General features: G+C 54.6%; 1 protein-coding gene across 2 annotated transcripts in view; it reads right to left on the reverse strand.

Moving 5' to 3' along the window:
- The window catches only part of FRMPD3 (FERM and PDZ domain containing 3), a 65,625-nt gene extending 47,025 nt beyond the window's left edge, over positions 1-18,600 (reverse strand). For both annotated transcript variants that reach the window (XM_058032383.1, XM_058032382.1), the window contains exon 1: positions 18,519-18,600. The gene's annotated coding sequence lies outside the window, so the exon portion shown is untranslated. The remainder of the gene's footprint in view (positions 1-18,518) is intronic.
- Between the last annotated feature and the right edge of the window lie 1,475 nt (positions 18,601-20,075).

Genomic DNA, 20,075 nt, shown 5'->3' on the forward strand with positions numbered 1-20,075 from the left:
CCTGTGGCCAAGAGCATCTGCAAATCCTCACACCAGTGCCAGTGCTGGAGGGAGGAGGAGCAGATCCCTGGAGCCACGGCTCTGTGCCAGCCTGGGCACACACTGGGCATGGATCACCCAGCAGCATTTTGGTGCCACACATCTGCAGGGCAGAGATGAGATGCTCCCAGGTTTCTGGTCACATTTTTACAGCCCCACCAGTCCTGCTGCTGCAGACAGAGGGGTCAGGACATGTTGGAGGCTACAGGCAATGCAAAGCTCAGGGTCTAGGGGCAGTTTCCAAATAATGGCTAGTGGTGGCTTAGAGAAGCTGGCATGGGGCAATACATTTCCTCATGCCAGGGCTGGGGGGGTTCTGAGTCCTGTGGGACACAGCCCTGCATCCCCTCCCTTGCCCTGGGCCACCAGCCCTGGCCTGTGCCCTGGAGCTGCTGGAGAGTGAAGCAGCCAGATCTGCCCACAGCACCACTGCTCTGCCTTCACCAACAGACACTGGAGCAAAGCAATCTGAGACAGACACCGTGCTGGGGATGGAGATGTGCTTCCCACTCCCCTCAGAGACACCTGACACCCTGTCATGGGGAGATCAGAGACTCCTCTGCTCCTTCATGGGCAGGCAGGCGCAGCATTGTAAAGGCAGGGAGAGAAAACAAGCTGGACTCCATGGATATCAAAAAGCTAATTAATTACTTTATTATACTATATTATTCTATACTCTATTACACTGAACCTGCATAAGCACCCAACTGCACTGAACTGCCCAGAATCTCGTGACTGTCAGCCAACAGTCCTGACACACACACGTGGATTTAACTGGTCAGTGAATCAAAACACTCACACCAGAATCAAATCAAGCAAAGTCCTTCAGGTAAATAATCTTCCTCAATGCATTCCACTTGTTCCAAAACACGGGAGCAGTAAATGAGATAAGAATTGTTTTTTTCTTTCTCTTCAGAGAATGTGAATCCCAGAAATATCCTTGGGAAGCTGTGCCTTGCTTTTCTCTGTGGAGAGAAACGCAGCCACAGAGCAGGGCTCTGCAGCCAAGTCACAGAGAGACTGGGAGACCCACAGGTGCTGTATGTGGCCTTTGCTCTTGATGACAAGCAGGAGATTCCTGCGCTGGAGCTGGGGTAACAAATGCCACCTCCTCCCCAGAGGGGCTGCAGGAGCTGTGCTCAGCACCCCTGGTGCTCCAGCCATTCCCAAAGGTCCCTGAGCTGGAGGGGTGCCAGGTGGATGAACGAGTGATGAGGCAGTGTCAGCTCCAAGCTCCCCACGTGCTGATGGCTGGGAGCCAGAGCATCCCTGACCACAGCCCCAGCCTGCTCCAGTGCAAAACCCACACAGTCTGCATCCCTGGGAGCCACAGCCTGCATCCCTGGGAGCCAGAGCATCCCTGACCACAGCCTCAGCCTGCTCCAGTGCAAAACCCACACTGCCTGCATCCCTGCTGACCCCTCATTTGCAGCAATCCTGCCAGGGGCAGGTAAACACAGGCAAGTCATCAGTATCACATCAGCAGAGAGAGCCTAACTGGGGTCTCACCCTGCCTGAGCAGGCAGCAAGGGAAGATGTTCCCTTTTTATCAAGGGATCTCCTCTGAAGAGCTGAAACAAAGCAAACCCCACATCTCCCTCTCACAGAGCCAAGGGATGGCAGCTGAGACTGGAGCATCCAGCTTTTCTCCCACAGCCTTCCTTCCTCCCAGGAGGAACCCACAGCTCTGGAAAGGCCCCCACGCCCTGGGAATGCTCTCATCCCTCCCCTGGCTCAGGCCTGGCTCCCCTCTGCAACCTGAGGATTCTGACTGAGGAAAGCACCTTTTAAAAGAAGAAATAACAATCAAAAACCAGCCTTTTGCTGGTGTTACCCATCAGTGGGGCTGGCTGTGATTACACAGACCCTGTGTGAACCCCCACAGCTCCCAAGGTCTGTCCCTGTGTCCCCACCCCAGGCAGGACCAGGTGTCTCCTGCCTTCTCAGAAATGTCTCTCTCATCAGCAGGGTCACAGCAGGAACACACCCAGGGCTCCTCAGCTCCAGGTCTCTGCACAGGCAGTGAAAAGAGGGGTCTCATGAGCGCTGCTCAAAGGTGATGCAGCAGCAGCAGCCAGGAGCATCACCAGCTGCTCCATGCCCAGAATACAATTCCCATTAAAGGGAACAAAAAAGCAAAGCACAAAAACCAACGAAGCACTGAAGTGTTTCACAGAATCCTCTGCCTCACCAGAAGAAAGGGCCCTTGCAAATGCTCTCTGCCACGGAGACCCCAAGCCTGGGGGATGCTCCAGGGCAGCCTCCCCCCTTCCCATCCTGCCCATGACATGGTCTGGGGGGCTGCAATGAGAAACCTCCATGGGGTTTGGGGTCTCTGAGGCAAAGTGGTGGGTGCAAAGCAGTTTGAAGCTTTCCCTAGCCCTGGAAGGAATCAAAGGGGTCTGCAGGGTGTGGGACAAACAGTGCTGGCACATCCCAGCACCCCAGGCTGGATTGTCTGGGATGAGGGCACAGACTCCATCACATCCAAGCCCACACAGCCAGCCCTAGAACAATTCTGTCAGGAGAAGGACCAGCAGAGGAGTCACAAGGGGCTGTTAATTGGGCATTCTGCTAATGGGAAAGGTAATTAAGGGCTTCCCAGAGGCCAGCACTGGCACCTGGGTTTAACAGCGCTGTTCCCTTGGGGATGGCAAACACAATGTAAATTCCCAGGGGATTAAACTTGAAGAGGATATCCAACTAGCACAGAGAGAGGAGAGGCCAGCACCACAGGAGGGACGGTAATTACAGAATTACCTGCCAGCCTTTTAGGACAATGAATGACATGAAATTTTATATAGATAAATAGAGACAGTACAGCTGGGGAACAGCCGGTACTGGGGCAGGAGCAGCCTGTGCTCTCTGACTGATGCAGCACAGGAACAGGGCACAGAGGATGGGGCAGGAACAGGGCACAGAGGATGGGTTGGGCAGGAGAGGAGCTGGGTTGGCAGGGCAGAGCCATCTTTGGGATGATGGCAGTGCAGGGAGTGGGACAGAGGCAGAGGAGGAGGCAGGGATGGCTCGGTGAGCACTGATCAGCGCTGCAAGGAGCCCCAGCCCTGCTTAGCAGGCAGCTCAGGCAGCACCAGGCAGGAACAGGACAGGCTGTTTTCCCTCCTGCAGCCAGGGAGCACAGGGATGCTTTAACCTCTGCACCACTGCCGGGCTGGGCCCTGAATCACTGCCTGTCCTGAGCCACAGGCACGCCAGGAGCTGTGCACAGCACACCTGGGCTTGGCGAGAGCAAGGCAGAAGAGGCTGAATGCAGCAAACCTGAGAGCAGCCTGCAGAGATCTGCCATCCTGCCTCTCCTCCAGGACTGGGGGTGCCTCAGAATGTCACCGTCACATTTTCTGAAAAATCCTCTTTGCCCAAGATTCTTCCCCTGGGAAGCTGAGAAGCCTCAGAGAAAAATGAAAACAATATTATCTCATTTGCTTCTCCTGTGTTTTGCTGCTTTGGAATGTGATCTGGAGATTGTTTATCCAACATGTGAATTGTTTTTGACTTAATGGCCAATCACGGTCAGGCTATGTCGGACTTGGAAGAAAGAGTCACGAGTTTTTCATTATTATCTTTTAGCCTTCTGTCTGTATCCTTTCTCTATTCTTTAGTATAGTATAACATAATATAATATAATATAATATAATATAATATAATATAATATAATATAATATAATATAATATAATATAATATAATATAATATAATATAATATAATATAATATAATATAATATAATATAATATAATATAATATAATATAACATAATATAATAATAAATTAGCCTTCTAAGAACATGGAGTCAGATTCATCAATTCCTCCCTTCATTGAGGGACCCCAAAAATACCACATCAGAGCTGGGCATTTCCCTCACTCTCTGCCACATCCCAGCCAGTAGCTCCCTCCTCACAGCTTTTCCACTCTTTGCCAGTGCTGGGAAACTGTTGTTTTGATTTTTAAGATTTTTTAAGCTTTCTAATGTTTACATTCTTGCAACGAATTTTTTATACACTTTCTATAAATAACTTATTGTTTTGCATTCTTTTGTAAAAGAGGAGAAATTTGATAGACTGTTGGTTTGCCCATTATCATTGGAGAGGCGGCACTTTGTCACAGACATCTTTTATGAAAAATCCTTTCCTTAGGATTTTTCCTCCTGAGAAGCTGAGAGGCCTCAGGAACAAAATGCAAACAATGGTTATCTGCTGCTGTGGAATGCAACAGGTGCATCTGGGATTGGTCTCATGTGGTTGTTTCTAATTAATGGCCAGTCACAGTCAGCTGCCTTGGACAGAGAGTCTGAGCCACAAACCTTTGTTATCATCCCTTCTTTTTCTATCCTTAGCTAGCCTTCTGATGAAATCCTTTCTTCTATTCTTTTAGTATAGTTTTAATATAATATATATCATAAAATAATAAATCAGCCTTCTGAAACATGGAGTCAGATCCTCGTCTCTTCCCTCATCCTCAGACCCCTGTGAACACGGTCACAGCACTTTCACACTCCAATCCACTGTCACTTTTGAAAATCTATAAATGTTGGGAGTCAGAAAATAAATCTCCTTTTTTTACCTTGAGAAGAGCAGTGTGTGCATGTCCTACAATGACAAGGAACACCAGGCTTTGCTGCTTTTTGCTCCGGAGCAGGCTGCCTGCTTTGCCCCCTTGGCACAGGGGAGCTCCCAGCCTGCCCATCCCCAGGTCAGGGTGCCAGGCTCCCCATCCCAGCCTCTGCCACGGGGAGACATCCCCTGGGCTCCTTGGAAACGCTGCCAGTGGGAGCTGCTGCTCAGTCAGGGAATGACTCACGGTGCTGGGTGAGGGTGGCACCGGGCTCTGGCTGCCACTCGCCCGCCCAGGGCTGCATTGACAGTGACACGGGGCACAGAGCCAGGCTGTGCCCATGGCATGACATCTCCTGCAGTGTCAGAACCCAGGACATCTCTCTGGCTGGCCTGTGTGGTGGTGTTCACAGGGGTCCCAGGACAAGGGAAGAGATGAGAATCTTGACTCTGTGTTTCAGAAGGCTGATTTATTATGTTATGATATGTATTATATTAAAACTATACTAAAAGAATAGAAGAAAGGATTTCATCAGAAGGCTAGCAAGGAAGGGAATGGAATGATAATAAAATCTTGTGACTGACCAGAGAGCCCAAGCCAGCTGACTGTGATTGGCCATTAATTAAAAACAAACGTGAGACCAATCCCAGATGCACCTGTTGCATTCCACAGCACCAGATAACCATTGTTTACATTTCGTTTCTGAGGCCTCTCAGCTTCTCAGGAGAAAAAGTCCTGGCAAAAGGATTTTTCACAAAATATGTCTGTGACAGTCCTGGATTGCCCAAACCCCTGCCAGGGGGCTCAGAGACCCTGGCACAGAGCCCAAGACCCCTGTGCCTTTGATCTTGACCCATGGAAAAAATTACCAACCTTATGTAAGGATTTACATGCCACGAAAGTTTAAGTAGAACGATAGTTTGTCACGGGGTGAAAAACAGATTTTTGGGGTTTTCAGAATGGGGGCTCGAGGTCCCAAGATGGAGGAATTTGGGTGTGCCCTGTCCTTCTTTCTTCTTCCTTCTTCCTAGCCTCCATGTTCTGGGTGATGCTGGCACTTTTGGATTGGTTTAGGGTAGAAGCTCCCTGTCTAACATAGGTGATGGGTATTGGGAAGTTATGGTAAATAATGTACAGGTAGTTTTTAGTATAAAAAGATAACACCGTCCCGGGAGCAGGCAGTGCCTCTGTCTGACCTGCTGGACAGACCTCGGCAGGCCAGAGAAAGAATTTCATAGATAAGAAACAATAAACAACCTTGAGAATGAGAATGGAAGAGTCCTGATTCCATCTTTGACTGCCAGGCTGGGAAAAGAGACTCTGACACATCTGGGGGTCACTGTGAGCAGCAGAGATTCCGAGACTGCAGCTGGGGGACAGCCCCATCCCTGCCACCCTGCTCCACTGGGCTGGTGGTTATAAAAGCACTGCAGAGCCAGTCCCAAGGGCTGCTGTGCTGTGCCACCACATCAGGGAGAGAAGGAGCAGCCCTGGGAAGGCAGCTCCTGCAGACAGAGACACCCTGAGTCCCACTGCACTGGGGCATCTCCTCCCTCCCAGCTTATTTGGGACTAAGGGGAAACTGAGGCACGGGGGGAGGAAAGGACTTGCAGCAGATCACTGAAGCACAGAGGCTCTTCTGCTCCTGCTCATCCCGGGGGAGGCATCCCCCAAAGCACAGGGCAGCAGCCCAGGCACTCCCCTTTGGAAAGCACCTCCCTGCCTGGCCTCAAAGATAGCACGGGCTCCTCAAAACCCGATGGGATGATAAGCACCTCTTCTGAAAGGGAGCAATTACCACAAAACACTGATTATGCAAATACCTTGGTTACCAAAACGATGTTCCCTGAATTCTGAGTAGGGAAGAAAAGAGCCGTGGAGAAAATTTGTTTAGCCAAGAGCTGCATCACATCTATTTATAGTGCTGAGAGGTGGAGAGGGACCTCCCTGGGCAAAGAGGCTTTAGGAGGCCACCGCAGCCTGGTGACCATCACATCAGGGACAGAGATGGAGGGTGGCTTTTCCCTTTCCTCCCAAAACACTTCAAGACACACTCTCCTTGCAAGAACAAGGAAACTGAGGCACAGAAGCAGAAGGCACTTGGCTAATGAGACCCAGAGTGCAGAGGAGAGGCTGAGGTGCTGCCAGGAGCAGAGCAGGGCACCCCAGTGCTGCCCAGTGCCCTGGGTGGGACAGGGCAGAGCTCCCAGAGCTGGAGCAGAGTGTGGAGAGAGGCAACAACAGAGAATGGCACTGGGGGAAAATACCTCTGTAGGACACCCAGAGTGGGCTGGGAGAGCAGCAGCCACAATGCTGGTGAGAGTAAGGCTCAAGGGGAACCTGTGAGTCTCAATGCACCAGGCAGGGACTGTCCTGCCACAGCACAGGGGGACAGTGAGATGGGGACAGTGGCATTCCCAGGCCTGGCACCGCTGGCTTGAGAGGAGCAGGGCTCAGGGTGCCACCCTGTCACAGGCATCTTTTATGGAAAATACTTTCCTTAGGATTTTCCCTCCTGAGAAGCTGTGAGGCCTCAGGAACAAAATGTAAACAATGATTATCTGCTGCTGTGGAATGCAACAGGTGCATCTGGGATTGGTCTCATGTTGGATGTTTCTAATTAATGGCCAACCACAGTCAGCTGTCAGACTCTCTGTCCGAGCCCCAGGCCTTTGTTATCATTCTTTGCTATTCTATTCTTAGCCAGCCTTCTGGTGAAATCCTTTCTTCTATTCTTTTAGTATAGTTTTAATGTAATATATATCATAAAATAATAAATCAGCCTTCTGAAACACGGAGTCAGATCCTCGTCTCTTCCCTCATCCTCAGACCCCTGTGAGCACCATCACACACCCTGCACAGCCCTGGCTGTGCTCTGCTGCCCTGGCCTTGCCCCAGCATTATCCACTGCCACCCTGGGTCTGTTCTGGTGCCACAGGGGTGCTGCCACCCTCGGTGGTGGCACAGGACCCTGGCAGCCATTCCTGCTCTGCAAGCAAGGCAGCTTTGGGAGGATCCAGCACTGACCTGCAAGGATGGAGGGTAACACACACACACACAGACACAGACAAGGGCCCTCAGGCAGCACAGCAGGGGTGGCACCATTCACACCTGGCCACCACCCTGTCCTCAGAGCAAGGTGGGACTGAGTGACAGCTGACATGGCACTGCTCTGCCACAACCATACAGCTTCCCTGGGTGAGGGCAGCTCCTCTCACTGTGCTGCTGGAGCCAGCAGAGCCTGCCATGGGTGTGAGCAGCCAGCACAGCACCCAGCACCCCTGCCCTCAGCAGCAGCCACGCTCCGTGTCCCACTGATGTCACACGGGGAGGAAGGACAGCTCATGACGCAGTGGATGCCAGCAGAGCCAGCCATGAGACGCTGTTTCCTGTCCTGGAGGAGCACAGAAGCCATAAGTCAGCAGGAATGCTCCTTGCACTGATGCCAGGCAGATTTATGGCAGCACAGGCACTGCTGTGCTGGTGCCAGCATCCCCTGCCACAGCTGTGCCAGGAGCAGTGCCCAGTGCCAGTGTGTCCCTGGGCAGCACCATGCCACTGCTCACCCAGCACTGCAGGGGACACCCAGCACCTCATCCAGGCTTCCAGGCAGCTGGGGACCCGTGTTCTGCCCTGCTGGAGCAGCAGAGGGGATGCTGGATTGAGCAGACAGACAGACAGACAGACAGCCCATCTGCTCCTGACAGCCTGGCTGTCCCTGCACCTGGGATCCTGAGCTGCAGGGCAGCCCCAGCCCTGCAGGATGGCCCTGTCCTCCCTCCTCCTGCTGTCACAGCCCCTCTCTGGGCACCTTCCAGCTCAGCCTGTCTGCAGACAGCCTCGTGCAGCTCTGGCACACATCAGGAGTGTCACAGGTAACCTGGTGTCCCCTGCCCAGGTGCCGTGTGCTGCCCTGGGCTGGGTGCCCACCCTGCAGCAGGGAGGAGCCCAGCCCACACCACAACACAGAGGAGCTGCCAAGTCACCCATTCTCCACTTCCAGGGTGAAATATCTGCCTGAGGATCAGGACTTTGCTCTTTTGGACCATGACAGCCATTGCCTCTTGAAATCCATCTCTGGATTTGAGTGTCCCAATGACACACCCAGCAGTTTATTCCCATGCACAGGGAGAGATGGAGCTCGCCCCCAGTCTCCCCAGGCAGGTCTTCTCTTCCACAGAAAGCTCTTTGTGGCCTCTGCACTCCTGCAAGGTCAGTAATTGCTCACAACCATGTGTCTGTCAGATTTGTTTTTGATCACCAAAAATCCCAATTCCTCCTTATCTCCCTTGCCATCCTGAGCTGACACTGCCTGAGAAGAGACACAAAGTTGAATTCACAGACAAGGTAAGAGAAGCCAGATGTCTCCTGCTTGCAGAGCCACAGCAAACAGCACAGGCACCCCAGAGCTCCCCTGTGACACCAGTAATCCACCTGCAGCGAGCTCAGCTCCTGACTTCTCTCTGTTAGCTCTGACTCTCTTACTCCTTCCCAAAATCAAGCAACCTGAACTCTGCTGGGGGCAAGGGGCTTGCTGGAGGTGCCAGTTCAGGACTAACCTCAGTTTGTACCCACTGCACGTGGAACAAGGCTGGGCTCCACTGCTCTGCCCTGCTGGGGACCAAGGGACAGCTGGCAGTGCCTGCCCTCTCCTCCTTCCCATCCAACACCCCACGGGCTGCTCCTCCTCCTTCCTTCTCCCCAGAATTCCAACCCCTGCTTCAGCCCAAGGAGCTGATGTGGAACCTGAACGTGGAACCTTAACAGAGGCAGCACAACATGCATGGAACCTCTGCATGGCTGCACACCAGAGACTGCTCATGGAGACTGGGCACATCTCTCAGGAGGCACTGGAGGTCCAGCCTCCAACGTGGGCAAACTGGACTTGTTCCCAGCTGTCTGTCACACCCCAGACATGCTCACTGCCAAAGGAAGGGCTTAGCTTTGGGCATCAGAGCTCAAATCCTGGTGAGCACTGCCATGGCATCTCTCCTCCCTTGGGCTCAGCTTTCTGAGAGGTCAGAAGCACTGCTGGCCTCTCCCACAGCATCAGCTGGCCACAGGGACATGTGCCAGCACTCCTTGCCATGCTTTTGGTGATGGGGATGAAGGCAGAGACCCTGCTTGCCTGCTCCTGTGACCACAGAGTTTTGTGCACATGAACCCCCGAGCTGCCCACACACCACCCATCTCCCCAGCCTGTGTTTTCACTACCCTCAGCTCAGGCATCCAGGCAGTAAAATCCCCCACTGTTGTACTGGAACTTTTCCAGGCACCATCATGGTTCTCTGGAGATGTTTAGGGATTTTTGCTGCCAGTGCACTTAGGGACACTCACCACTTACATGACAAGAAGCCACTAGATCCCTCCCAGAGCCCAACCAGAGTGTAGGGCTGGTATCTGTGCTTGCTCCTGGGATGGAGGATGCTTGCATGGGGCTGGAGAGCAACCAGCCATGGTAGGAACCTCCCAGACACCACTCCAGGCCTTCCCCAGAGAGACCTGGGTCCAAGCCAGCAGCTGGGGGGAGGGATGTGACAGCCAAGGCAGATGTGACACTGATGGCAGCTCCTGGTCTGTGGTGGTGTTTGCTGGGGTCTTAGGATGAGGGAAGAGACGAGGATCTGACTCCATGTTTCAGAAGGCTGATTTATTATTTTATGATATATATTACATTGAAACTATACTAAAAGAATAGAAGAAAGGATTTCATCAGAAGGCTAGCTAAGAATAGAAAAAGAAAGAATGAATAACAAAGCTTCTGTCTCAGAGAGTCTGAGCCAGCAGACTGTGATTGGCCATTAATTAGAAACATCCAACATGGGCCAATCCCAGATGCACCTGTTGCATTCCACAGCAGCAGATAATCATTGTTTGCATTTCGTTCCTGAGGCCTCACAGCTTCTCAGGAGGAAAAATCCTAAGGAAAGGATTTTTCATAAAAAATCCTTTTTTAATGGATTCTGTGACATTGGTCCACGTCCCACCAGCACCACACCAGCCTCCAGGGCTCTGAGCAGCAGCAGCAGCAGCATTTCCAGCTTGTCCTTGTGAAGGAATGGAGGAAACAAAGTCCAAAGTGCTCCATGGGTAGGGACACATTGCTCCACGTGCCTGTGGACACTGATTTCCCACTGCTCTCCCCACCTGAAGGCAGCACTGGCTGGTAACTCCCAGCACTGAGCAGTCCCTCTGGGAATGCCCCCATTACAGCCCAGAGGGTGCAAGCAACGGCCAAGTGAAGAGAAGGGCATGGATGCTCCAAGGTGCTGCTGACCATGGTGGAAGTGGGCACTGGATTCAAGGGAGCTCTGAAATATTGGAAATAAAGAGAGGCAGAGCAAGGAAATATGACCTGAAAGAAGCAGTTAAGCTTCTAGAGAGGAAATACACGGCACAGATTGAGGCTGGATATCTGCACAGGCAGCCAGACCCACCTGATGCACCCAGTGTCTGTCCCAGGTGAGCAGAGCACTGGTGCAGGCTGTGACACAGCTGAGCAATGCTCACAGAAGGTGCCAAAGCTGGATGGAGGCCCCAGACACAAACCCTTTGGGGCAGGGACTACACCTTTTTCCCCCTCTCCATCTTCCCCAGCTGAAGATCTGGCAGGACAGCAACACCCTGCATGCCATGGCAGCAGAGGGGAACCAGAGCTGTGGCTGGGCCAGCCTTTCTAGCACTTGTGGCACTACTGATGGCAGAAGGACATTGGTGACACCACACCAGCTGCCCTTCGAGGCTGCTCCTTTCCATAACTCCAATTAACACCACAAACCTCTATCAGGAGTCTGAGCTGCTTGGAAACTGCTTGCTGCAGCGACTGACAGCTGCTGCCAGGAGGGCTCAATGCCAGCCCACTCCCCAGGGCTGCCACCACAGGTGCTGGTGGAACAGCCCTGCCCCGTTCCCTGGCACGTGCCAGCAGCCAGGGGGATCCAGGGATGAGCTGGGAGCAGCTCTGCCACGCGCCAGGGACGAGAGAGCCTGGGAAAGGCTCGAGGGCTGCGAGGCTTCGGTTTAGGACTTGGAGATCCCACAGCTAAGGCTTCAAAATGTTCCCAGCCCGAGGGTAAGGGAGAGTTTCCAGAAAAACATTCATGGAAAAAACGTGCTCAGCCTCACAAGATTTATTTGGCCAGATCTGGACGTTGAATTCGATCATAAAGAAGTCAGAGAGAGGGTTTTGCTTTATGGACAAAGTATTGGCGTGGGCTTAATGGTGAAGTCACTGAGACCCCCATAATACTCTATGAATAATCAGGTATCTCTTCCAATTTATAGTGTACCATAAAGTGCTGCTACAGTTTTGGAGACAGTACTTTTTGTTATACTATAGCAATGACAAAAAGCATATTTTACTCTAGGAATGGCAGTGTAAGTATATTTATCCACTGGCCAGAATTCTGTGGTACACTTTCCTATCTAATGGCTGCACAAACATACATACATCCCAGATTTATACCCAGATTTTCCATACTTTGCTTTGAAATTTGCATAATATGCGAAAATTCCTGTATAAAATGGAGAAGAGCATGGAGCAGCTCCTGCCAAACCAGCCATTGGAATTCAGCACTTCTCTGCCTCACACTGCTCGTGTTTCCCCACAGTGACAGCACCCTGGGGATCCTGGAGCTGCCTTGGGGATCCCCCCTTTAGCTCAGCATTCCCTGGGAGAAGGAAAGCTGAAGGGGAGGAGGATGAGGACCCCAGTGCAGGAATCCCCACGAGAAGAACGTGAGGGGAGCAGGTTCTGCCAGTGCTGGTGGAAGCCATCTCCAACACCATCATCCCACCTGACAGCTTCCTCCATCGCCCCAGTGAAGCACTGCCTTTTCTTCTGGAGAAAAAATGTTGTGGAATTACAAGTCTGATTGATATGAATATGTAACGACGCTGCTTTATTAATAGCAGCTGCATTATCAGTTTGCTCCCTGCTATTGGCAGGAGATCTGGGACAATATGTGGTTTGAACACTAAAGAGAAATGCAGCCTGCAAAGGCAGCGAGATCATTTCCTTCCTTTTCCCCTGGAGCTGGCCAGGGTGACAGGGATGCATCCATGGCTCTTCCTGCCTGGGATGGCTCCAGTGTGCATGGTCCTGGACACACACCCACAGCCATCTGCACAAGGATTTGTGCTCAGTGCCCCCAGCACAGGCAGCAGACACCCCTCCAAGCCAGGGACCACCAGAGGCAGCTTTAACCTCTGCAAATTGAGGTCACTTGGTGCAGAGCATCATGCAAATCTCCCTGGCACGGGTAATAAACTCCCCTGGCAGTTCGCTTGCCTTACTCCCCCCATCACCACCCTGGAGGCATTAATGAAAACAAGATTACAAAGGAGATTGGATTGGACATATATCTGGTGTGCTATTTTAGCTGTAAATTATGCCAGCTTCATAAAACCCCAACTGTTCTTTCCTGAGATCCTGCATAGATTGGCTGGCTAAGATCAAGCAAGCGGCGCTCGCCGCGGGCAGGCACTGCCTAGAAAAACGCTGAGAGGCTCCAAACAGGAGCAGGATCTTACAGTGCTGCATATCCACACACATTTACACACATGGAAACACGGGCATGACAGCCAAGAACTTCTCATGCCCACTGATCAGTTAAAAGGACACAGCCAGAGGTCTTACAAGCCCCTGCTGTAGGGGCTCGCCAGGCTTTGGTGAGCTGACCCTACAGATCATCTGTGCTGTTTCACTGCCTCTGATGACACTGCTGACACCTCTCTCAGCTTTAGGTAATCCCAGGAGGGAGCAGAACATCAGGCAGCATGGTCCAAAGCAAGGCTGGACGCCAGGTATGGGACATGGGGCTCTGTCTCAGAGTGGGAGTTAGAACATGAGGTGAGGTGAGCCAGGCTGGCTCTGTGGCAGCCACAGGGCTCCCAGCCCCAGGCTGGGCAATAGGGCTCTGCAGCACCAGGGCAAAACTGCCCCAGCCTGAACTTTGCCACAGCAAAGCCAGCAGGAGGCTTTGCAATTCTTCTCACGAGCATCACTGTAGCTTGGCCGTGCTCCACGAGCCTGGAGGACAGAGCAGCCAGGGCTGAGCTGCTCCAGGGAGAGCAGTGGTGCTGCACAGGAGGAAGGACACAGCTCTGCTCACACCCTGCTCTCTCCTGGCTCCATGCTAGGAAGGCACGGGCAGTGCAGGAGCCTTGGCAAACAGGGACTTGAGCAGTGAACCATGCATGACCTGGCTGCTGCAAGCACTCTGCCACCTCTGAGGGACAAGGGCCACTCTGAGCCCTGAGGGGACAAAGCCCCACAGCCCATGGGAGCCCTCCTCCACCCTCCACTGCCCATTACCTGGAGGGAGACAGCTCCAGAGCAGCTGCACACCTTGCCTTTCCTGCCACACTCCCATGGCCCCACCTGGGACACGGAGCTCAGCCAGGTGCCACCACACTCCCCACACATGCCAGCTCACAGCCTGCACTGCCAGCCCAGAGCTGGACACAAGGCAATGCCCTCCCTGGCAGGATGGGTCTCATCCATCCTCCTCTCCAGCCAGTTCCTCCTCTCCTCTAGTTCCTCTACAGCAGAGTGAATTTTGCACATCTTTCCCAAGACTCCACATGAAGAATCCCTGCAGGGTCAGTGACCTTTGAGGAGACCACTCAATTTGTGGGCAGACACCTGCACATCTTCTCCAAAGGCAGAGTCCAGAAGACTCCCTGCAACCAGAGGCAAAGCAAGCTGGCAGAACCTGCATCACAATGTGTCAGGAAGAAAGGGACACACGTTCAAGAGTGGTCAAGGCAGCACAATAATGCTGGGCAAGTGTGAAAGGCCCATAACCAAAGACCCTGGGGTGCCTCTGCAATGGAGAGCTGCATCTTCCTCACATGGACTCACACGTGTGTCCCCACCTGCAGCAAACCCTCTCTGCACGTTCCTCTGTGCCATTCACCACCAGGAGCTGGCAAGGACCTGCCTGTGTGTGCATGCATCTATTGATACAAACCCAGGCTTCCTGGGCAATCAATAATGCTATTTAAGAGATAAGTTTTGCTATTGACTGGCTGTTGAGCCCAGCTCTTGCTTAATTTGAAAGAGAGGGAGGATGACGAGGGAGCTCTGAAGTGTTCCCAACGTCACCAGGCATCCATGTGCATGCTCAGGCTGGGCAGGCAGGGATGGAAGGGTCAGGGATGGAAGGGTCAGGGATGTAGGGGACAGGGATGGAGGTATGGCCAGGCAGAAGCACAGTGGTTTTTCCACGGTGGAGGATCTGTGCACTCTCAGGGAGAAAAGGCCCATCTGTGAATGTGTGTGAGCACTCGCAGTACCGAGCAAAAATCAAATCTGGGCAGGCTGTTCCCTCAGTGCAGCTGTGGTTCCACCACATTTGAGGCTCCTCTACCACCCCACAGCCAGCCATGGTGCTCTGATCATCTCTTCAAGTGGCATGGAAGATATTGACTGTCAGGTCCTCCAAGGTGGCTCCTGGCCATTATGTCTGTCCTGGCTGTAGAAATCTGCTCTGGCACATGCAGGGCCTCCCCCAGCTCTCTCCTGGCTCTCCATTTTCAGGGAAGACAGTTCCCATCATAACAGGTGAGAGCAGAGGATGGGCAGAGCTCACTCAGCCTCACAGAAGGCTGTGCAGCAGCCATCCCTCTCTTCCCTGTGGAGGACAGCCAGCCACAAGGATTAATATCCAGCCAGATCAGAGATTTCCAGCCCTCCAAGAAGCAGGGAGCTGCACACACCCCCAGAAGGAGCCACAGAAGAAGAAAGACTCTGTTTTAGGTGGATCAAGTGGGAAAAGGTGTGTCCTTCAACAAGCCAGTGCCCAAGGCCACTGCTTGGATGAGCAGCATGACTTGATGGTGCCGTTTTTCCTTCCACTCTCCCAGGTGCTTCTCCCTGGTGTGGGTCCATGTCTCTGTCCCCTGCTTTCACAGCTGGAGCAGCCCAGCAGCCTGGGGAGGGCACACCCAAACAAGCCCTGGTGATGGAGAAAAAGGCCCCCTTATTTCATCTCCTCCTCCTCCTGCCATTGCAGCCTCTGAGACATCACCCAGGGATGTCCTGGCACAGGAAGGTGGCATCAAAAAGCATCTCCTCTGTCCTGGCAGGGGAAGGTGGCATCAAAAAGCATCTCAACCCTGGCAGGTTTGTGCTGTTTCCTGCCCCATGGTAGGAGAGATGGGAGCAGCCTTGCTGCCCCAGTGGTGATGGGGGTTCATTCTGTGGAAGACCCTCAGATGATCCGAGCCTTGCTCCAGGCTAGAGACTCCTCAAGGCAGCACCCAACTTTACCTTTATCTAAACACTTTTTTCACCACCAAACCATGGAGCCTGAGTGCTGGAGCTGCCCTGGCAAAGGGCACAGAACTCATGGGCATGGATCAGGAGAGAGGCTTGCTCCTGACATCGTGGGAGGGAGGGAGGGAGGACCAGTGCAAAGGCAAAGCTGAGGACTGGAGGCTTTGTCCTTCCGTGTCAGGGTGCAGCCACCAAGAAAATGACAAAAGCATCTTCTTGCTATCCTGGGGCTGGCATTGGGGGTAAAATCCCAGCTCTGCAGATCCATGGGCAGGTCCCAGAGCTCTGCTCAGCCCCAGCACTGCAGGTCAGCTCCCAGGAGCTCGGGTGGTGAACATGAAGGTGGCTGCTGCAAACAGCATCTTCTCTCTCTCAGGGACCTTTCCTGTGCTAGACAGGGCTTCAGTTCCAGTCCAAAGCTCAGACTGCCTTGGTCTGAGGCAGAAATGAGCTCCAAGGCTCTCTGCAACCTCACTGCTGTTAACTGCAAACCTGTGCCTGCCCTCCTGCCTTAGGAAGATTGAGGTTCCTGCCCACCCTAATACATGTGGCACCTCTTCCCTTGCCCAGCCTTGTCTCCAGCCCTGCACCCCTTGGTTTGCAGAAGGAACCAGGCCTGAGTCGACTTCTGTGCTCCCCACACCTGCCCCTGTGCCAAGGGGATGTGGGTTTATATCTGCTCCATGGCTCCATCCTTGAGAAGTGATCCCGATTCCCTTGAGCTGCCAGAGCTCCCTGGGCAGCCGAGTGAGCTGCTGGCAGCAGCACTGGCCCCCTGGGACCTCACAGCAGGACCAGCCCCATCAGCTGGGGCTGCAGCAGGGACAGCCCTTGGTGGCAGCAGTGCTGAAGCCCCGGGAAGGGGCAGGCACGCTCCAGCTGTGGGACACCGCTGGCCCAGCGCTGTCCATGGTAGAGCACCCCACCAGCAGCACCCTGAGCCCCCTCACGGCTGGTCCTGCAGCAAGGCTGAAGTTGTGCCTCCCAAGCAGAGCTGCAGCACCGTGGCTGTTGCCATGCCAATCAAGTGGGCAGCTGGCAGGTTGAACTGTCAATCCAGGAGAGCAGCCACGCTCCCCACCCATGCCAGGGTGTCCCAGGGGGCTGATTTCCCCCACAGGCTCCTGCAGCAGCATCACAGAGCCCGAGGAGCTCAGCCTGCTCCAGCACCAGGCACTCCTCCATGCAGGCAGAGCACCCAGAGCCAGTCCCAGCACCCCAAAGCCCAGCTCTGGCCAGGAGCTGTGGACACACAGGAGCAAAGGCTGCCCTGGTGGCTGAGAGGGAACAGCCACAGTGCAAGGAGATGGCAGCAAAGGCAAGAGGAAGTTCAGCATCACGGGGGTCTCAGCCAGCAGCCAGAGTGGGAGGCTGCAGGCTCAGCACAGGCTGGAGCTCCAAGGCACAGGAAATGGCCACAGGAGATGTCAAAGCCAAAAACACCCCAATTTATTATGAAAAAAGCCAGGATGCTGTTTTGTTTGCTGCTCAGGTACAGCAGGAACTCCTGACTGCAGGACAACATGGATGCCAGCAGCTCGTGGATGGGCATGGAGGGCTGCTAAACCCGGGGAGCATCCTGCCAGGGTCTGTGCCCAGAGCAGGGGCCGTGCCAGCCCTCCCTGCACTCAGCACCTCCCTCCTCACAAAGGTGGGCCACAGGCTCAGCTTGCCTTGGGCTTCACCCAGAGCCACTCTGCCCTCGAGGCAGTCTCATGGCAGCAGAGGTTCTCACACACAAGAACACACATCCCAGCTTTTTTCTCCTCCACCTTTCCTTTGTGGGCACGGGGAAACTGAGGCACGGGAAGGCTGAAGGTGGCACACAGCCCTCTGGTTGTCATCAGAGAAGAGAAAGGTGAGAATGCTTTCAAACTGCACTTCCTCAAAAGCAAGCCACGTCTCTCTACCAGTTCTGCTGCCGACAAGGAGGAAAACTCATCCCATCCAAATTGCTCTAAAATAGGAAAACGAGGAAAAACAACCAAACCCAAACAAGCCTCAAGCCAGAAGCCAAGTGCGTTTGTCTCTGTTCTTTCAGCTCAATCAGCCGCACTTCACGATGGCAACTGCCATGATACCAGACTAATAGCGGGAACACTGTCACCCAGGAGCACGCCAAGGTGACCCGAGGGGGAACTGGTGGAGCTCCCTGCCCCGAGCCCACTTTCTGTGCTCAGCCTTCCCGGCTATGGGGGAAAAGCAATCTCAGGTATGCCCGGCTGCACCGATCCGCTCCAGCCCCTGCGGCCACATTCCTCCTGCCGCGCATCCCGGCGGCTGCACCGAGCCAGGGCCGCCGAGGCGGCGGCAGGGACACGGGGCAGGAACGGGGGGACCCCATCACCAGCACCCCGGCCCCGGCAGAAGGCCACAGGCACATCCCCAGCGGACCCCGCGGAGGACGAGACAGAGCTCCGCGCCGGCGATGGCTCCGGGCACCCCGCGCCCGGGAGCGGGCATCCCTTGCGGGAGCACCGGCACCGAGCAGGTGCCGGGGAGGGGGCGGCAGCTCCCGCCGCTCGCGGTCCCCTCGGTGCCGCCGGAGCATCCCGGGCCAGCCGGCGAACTCCCCCGGCGGCGCGCAGGACCGACGGCCGTCCCCGGGCACGGCCGGCAAGGGCTCACCTGGGCTCCGCCGCCGCCGCTCCCTCAGGAAGCGCCGCGGGCTCGGCGGGCGGGCGGGCAGGGCAGGGCAGGGCTCCCGCAGCCCCCCGCCGCCGCCGCCCCCATGGCCCGCCGCGCTCAGCGCTCGGACGGGGCCCGCCGCCTCTGCTGCTGCTGCCGCCGCCCCGCGGGGCCCGCCCCCGCCATGCCGGCCCGGCCCGGCCCGGCCCGCTGCTCCGTGCCCGCGGCGGCGGCGAGCGCGGTGCGCGGCTCTGCGGGGCGAGGGCGGGCGGCGGCTCGGCGGGGCGGGGCGGGGCGCGGGGCGGGCGGAGGCGGGCGGGCCCCCCCGGGCCGGGGGCTGCGGAGCCCTCACGCCCCCTCCGGGAGCGGCGGGCATCGCCCCCGGGGCCCACCACGGGCATCGCCCCCCGGGCCCCGCCGGCTGCGCACGGACGGGCACGCTCGGTGGGTACCGGGGGGCCGGACACCGCAGGAGCCCCTCGCCCACCGCCTCACGCCCCGGCCCAGCCGCGGCATCGCGCCGGTGTCCCCCGCCGGGAGTCCCCGCTCCGGCACCGCAAAGCCCGCACATCCCGCGCCCCTTCCCGCAGCCCGGTGCCTTCCTCAGCCTGCCCGGCCGCGGCTCCTTCCCCGGGCAGCTCCGGTCTGGGGCGGCCACCGGCCTGCCCTGCGAGCCCCGCTGCATGGGGCACTGCTCTTCGGATGCCGCTTGCCATGTTGCCATCGGATCGCTAAACATCATGAAACCCTCCTGCAGTGCCTCGTTAGGTTTCTTGTTAATTACCTTTAGACATTATGTGTGGTGTGCAAACATTGTCACCTTACTCTTCGTCCCCCTGTTCCAAAGGCATGGGATTGTCTGCCTGCCTGTCCATAGGTAACTCCATGGTAACCACTCTCCCAGTCTTGGCGGGGAAAAAATCAACAAAACCTCTTAAGGAAACTACATTATCAATGCATGAAAGGAGGCTTGTGTGCATTTCTTCCAAATAGATTGAGAAGCAAGGGCTGGGAGGTAGGTTACCATGGAATTGAGGAATTCAAGTGCACTATTAGCTGGCTAACATACTCAAGAAAGAATAATTTGCAAGCCACGAATTCCTCCTTTGAAAATATGACTGACTTCCATCATATGACTTTCTGCATCTTCCCATTCTATTCTTTATCAGAGCTTCAAGCAACTCATTTGCTCTGTACAGAAGTTGGACTTGGATGTAGTTTCCTGCTCTAAGCTTTGACAGGAATTGCAGTCACAATTGCTGCCTCCCATCTCCATGATCTCAGAGCTATCCCAGGAGCAGGGCACCCAACCCCAGGCTCAGTAACTCCACCTGCTCCTTCTCCACAGCCTGTAGGGAAATCCTGCCTGGCCCTGGCAATCCCTTGCTCTCTATCTCATCAGTATTTTCCAAAAGCATTTTCTGACATTTCAGTTTAGGAAATGTTCTTTACATTTATCTGCTACTGGAAAGGGCAGAGTATGTGAATTTTCTAACATTGCTCATGGCAGATCCTGATGTAAAGGGATTAATTCTGGTTTATGTGATGCCCTAATGT

The sequence above is a fragment of the Melospiza georgiana genome, chromosome 12 (genome assembly GCF_028018845.1).
Source record: "Melospiza georgiana isolate bMelGeo1 chromosome 12, bMelGeo1.pri, whole genome shotgun sequence".
NCBI lineage: Eukaryota > Metazoa > Chordata > Aves > Passeriformes > Passerellidae > Melospiza > Melospiza georgiana.